Here is a 5,044-nt window from a genome sequence, read left to right as displayed (position 1 = left end):
CATTAGGATATTCGACTTGTTCAAGGTCCCTATTCAATTCCATTTGATTCAGTAGTCTTCATTAAGGACTTACTAAGTCTCCATCCGGTGCTGGGGACTCAAAACATATACAAAGCAAATATAAAGCAATCCCTGGCCTGGGGAGAAGGACTTGGAGAATCAGAAAAAGGATCCCTTTGTGAAGGAGATGCACCAAAATGGATACATAAAAGAAGTCAGAGACTCCTGGCTAAGGTTGGAGAGCACTGTAGGTATGGGGGGGGGCAAAAAAGGCAAAAAAAGACACTACAGCTGGAGTAATAGGGAGCCCCTGAAACTTTTTGAGGATGGAAGGAAAATCAATTTGGCATCTATATAAAGGATACTTTGGAGAAGGGAGAGACTATCCTGGTAGTTCAAGCACAGTTCATGAAGGCCTGAACTAGAGTGGTAGCCACTGGCATTGAGAGGTGATGAAAGCCTGAAGCTCTCTAGTTTGTTGAGTGGGTGAAAACAGTAGCAGAGCCAGGATTCAAGCTCATTTCCTCTGACACTAAATCCACTATATCAAAATTTCTATTGCTAAAAACCTTTCAAGTATAAATGAACTACATCTTAGGCAGTATTATATAGTAAATATATATGAAATTTCTTTAATGATCTTGTGATAATCAAGGTCATCATCATTATCACCCTAATATTTATCACTCTACAGTGCAATGCATATTAAGGCTGAAAGAGTTCGATTCCTCCTTCACTCTCCCACCACTATAACTCAAGTTATATACTGAAGGTCCCCCCCCCCCCTTATGAATCTCTTTCCTAAATTAGTTAATTACTTATTTTTCTCTTTTAATAGTGAACAAAGAAAAATCTGGTTAATTACAGATTCTGGATAGAATAATTCCAGTTAATTTACTATGTCCAAAACAGAATTCATTCTATCCATGAATTGCTTTGGGGTCTATGGACCCCAGATTAAGAATTTACAGAAAATGGCATTTGAGTTGAATCTTGAAGGAAATTAGGGATTCTGAGAGGAAAGAAATGAGGAAGAGGGAATTTATATGAATGAAGGTCAGCCAGAGCAAAGGCACAAAGAGAGGAGATTATAGTATTTTGTATGAACAGTAAGAAGGCCAGTTTGGAAGGATTGTAGAGATGATGATGGGGAATGATGTGTAATAGAGATGGTAAGATAATTTAGGGTCAGGTTGTAAAGAACTTTGAAAGCCAAGAGAGGGATTTGCATTTGAAAGGGAGTCACTGTCATTTGTTGAGGAGGGATAGACATAGTCAGATATGCACTAAAGGAAAATCATTTTAGCATCTGTGTGGGAATTGAAGTAGATGAGACATGAGACAGAGAGATTAACTATAGTTCATAAGAGAGGAGATGAGAGTGGCTGGGTGAGAGAAGAAAAGGGTACAGATCAAAGAGATTTTGAGTATTTGGAAAGGAAAAGAACTATATCTGAATGAATAACAACAACAAAATAGACTTGGGTTGCCCTAAAACTTGGTTTCTTAATATAAAAAGAACTATATCAAATGGTTTTCATTTGTATTAACTGTGTTCACAAAAGAATAATTTGAGACAATTCTTCTCATTTCCTAAATAGAGAGACCATATGACATATATTATTACTCTCTCTGAGTTGAAAAAGAATGGCAAACTAGTTTTGGGTGTGATAAATCTAGGATTAAGAACAAATCAATGTTGGAGCACTACAAAGGAAACTGTCAAGCAACAAAATGTTGTCACACTTTCATAGAAAGAAAGAAGCATAACAACATAAATGTCTTTCAAAGTACTACTTTATTTTTATTAGTTTTGATTTCTAGAAGAAATGAACTTAAACCAGAGTCAAATTCTACATATTTTACTGGTAACCAAAGTCCTGTAACATGCTGGCCTCTACACTGTGTAAATATTTGGATAGGCAATAAAAGCACTTAGAGGACAAACACATACAGCTTTAAGCAGGGGAAAAATCTCAAATACTCAAGGAAACTAGCTAGTATTATGTATTAATTATGACAAAAAGGCTTTTTGAAATTTTCATATGGAAAATTTGCAAAATATTCAAATGTAATTTCCTGTCTAGTAATGAAATTTGATTTTGTCCATGGAGAAAAGTATTTGATAGCATTTTTAATTCAAAATCTAAAGTTATTCCCTTTGAGTACTTAAAGCATATTTATTCATTTTCCTCTTCACTGGGCTGTCTAATTTTTTGTAATTTATGAATGCTTCCCCCAAAGAAAGACAATGACTTTACAATGTGTTACTGGGAACAAATGGACAATGAGTTGGGACAAGAATTAAAAAGAACAAGAAGAGGGGGGGATGGTTGGAATACCTTTAGGGAATTGCAAATTAATGATCCCAAATTTCTCCCTGAAATAGTCTTAAAAAAACACAAAAAAATCCAACACCAGTGTTCTTCCAATGATACTGTATGATTTAATCCAAAATATATATAACCTCTGAGAAACTAAAATAAGTAGGGTACAGCACATATAAACATTACTGGCAGAGGGTACTATGGGGAAAGTTTGGTTCAATACTTCTTTATGAAGGCTCCACCTTTGGAATAAGGGCATATGCTTACTTCTGTCCCGTCATATCACTTGTGTCTGTCTCTCTGTGACCTCAATTGGGGTTTTCTTGGTAGAGATTCTGCAGTGGTTTGCCATTTCCTTCTCCAGCTCATTTTTCAGATGAATAAACTGAGATAAACTGAATTAAATGACTTGCCCAGGGTCACAAAACTAGTAAGTATCTGATACTTGATTTGCCCTTAGGTCTTGCTAACTCCAGACCAGTGTTCAAAATCCAGTGCTTCTGAGCTGCCTTAAGAATTGCTCAATTTTTCCTAAATGCTACCTCAACCTGCTGTGGGAAGTGAATTCTTCCTTAGTCAGAGTGTTTACTACAAAAAGAAAAGCAAAAGTTCGATTTACTTCTGATTCTCCTGCATAAAACCTGTATCATGTAGTTTAATTTTCTTTATAATTGAAAAGCTGGTAAGAGTTATTAATTTAAAAACCCACAAGGACCTCATTCATATAGTTCCAGCCCTGAACTGAGTAGAGGAAGAAGCCCTTCCTTCCCATTCCAATAATCTGGACAGAATATCTATTCACTGTTTTTCTTTCTGTAAGAACATGGCAATCCATTTCCAAGTTCACTCCATGGAAGTCTTGAGAACACAAATCATAAAGGAGCTATAATCGATCACCATTTTACATCAAGGGTAAGATAGCTTAAAAAAAATTTTGGTTTTTTTTTTTAGATTTTTCAAGGCAATGGGATTAAATGGTTTGCCCAAGGCCACACGGCTAGGTAATTATTAAGTGTCTGAGGTCGAATTTGAACTCAGGTACTCCTGACTCCAAAGCCAGTGCTCTATCCCTAGCTGTCCTAGCTTAAAAATGTTAAGTGACTAAAAAAATTTGAAGTCACAAACACCTTCAAGAACAGAAAAATTTTAGCATCAATGCCTTCTAACTGTAGGTGGAAGAGGAAAGATTAAATTAAATATTTCACTATCCTCTTACATATCATCCTTTTCCCAGTAAATCTATTTCTTGGTAGGTTTGAGTTGGAAAGTTGGGAGAGAGAGAGAGACAAGCTACCTTGAATCTCACCATCTGTTACACAATGTTACATTCCTTCAGGAGCATCTGCACCTGCCCATCTCTGAGTTTCTTTCTGCGTGTGTCTCTCTTTCCATCTAAATGTCAGTACCTAGTTGTACTATTGCTCCTGAAAATGAAACCACTCTCTTCATGTGGAGCTTCTGCTTCCCAACCTCTCTCCATGTGCAGGGAACTTATGGTGTCCACTTGGTCTGCATTTCCTATAAGTCCACAAAAGGAGCTCTGTTTGCCTCCTTCCCTAAAAGTAAAGGGTCAGATTTACCTCCAAGTCTGGTTACACAAACAAGTAATTACATGGGGAAAGTACAATCTAAGAAATGTTTGATAGAAAAAAGAAACAGAGAACAAGGGATAATGGAAAGAGAGCCACTGAGCATTATAAAGACATCACTAGGAAAGTTGGTAGTACTTGGAGTGACCCCTCTGTCCTGTGGTGATGCCAGGGAAGGACATGGTCAAAAATAGCAGAGAATAGGTAAGCACAGGATGTGGGTTGTGAAATGCATCTTTGGAAGGAACATCCATCCACATTGATGAAGTTCAGATTTACAAAGCCGCCGTGCCAACCTCACTGTGGTATGTCTGTGAAATTAGGACAGTCTATTTGCGCCATGTCTGCAAACTGAATGGCTTCCACTTGAACTGTCTTAGAAGGATTCCTCAGGTCACCAGCAAGATAAGGTCCTGGACACTGAGGTCCTTTCTGAGTTTAACTGCTAAATAAGCATTCCAACCCCTCTGCACCAAGCACAAAACTGATGAACTGGTCACCTTGTCTGAAGGCCTAATGTAAGTTAGCCTAAAAGACTATTTTATAGAGAACTCAAACACAAGGTGGACACTCCTATGGAGGTCAGAAGAAACAATACAAGAACACTTTCAAGGCCTCTCTGAAGAACTTTGGAGTTGATTTTGAGACATGAGGGACACTGGCACAGGATCACCCAGTATGGTGTGCCTGCATCAAAGAAGGCACTATGTTCTATGAGCAGAACTGCAGTTGGCTTCAAATGACAGGTGAGATGTGCAAATTTGGAGCCATTTCTATCCCATGTGTTCAAATAGACTATTTGTAGTCCCCTTGGGGTAGAATTTTCCAAGTTTGTATTGGTCTGATCAGTCACACTTGGACACATGGTACCCTGGCCCCAATATAGCAATGTTATTTTGGTCCTCTTTGAGTAAGGACAACAACATTAAAACGAAAATAGGAGTTGTCAAATGATAGCCCCATACACAAATCTGGCCCCCTTTGTTTTATACATGTCAGAGGGGTAAGAATGGTTTTTACATTTTTAAATAAAGTTTTATTCTATTTTAAACATAAAAAAAACCAAATATTGTGAGCTTTCCATCATCATGAGGCTATTTTTTTTGGATTTTGAACTCTATAAAACTC

Source organism: Macrotis lagotis, chromosome 3 (genome assembly GCF_037893015.1).
Source record: "Macrotis lagotis isolate mMagLag1 chromosome 3, bilby.v1.9.chrom.fasta, whole genome shotgun sequence".
NCBI lineage: Eukaryota > Metazoa > Chordata > Mammalia > Peramelemorphia > Peramelidae > Macrotis > Macrotis lagotis.
Note: the sequence above shows the minus strand (reverse complement) of the source record.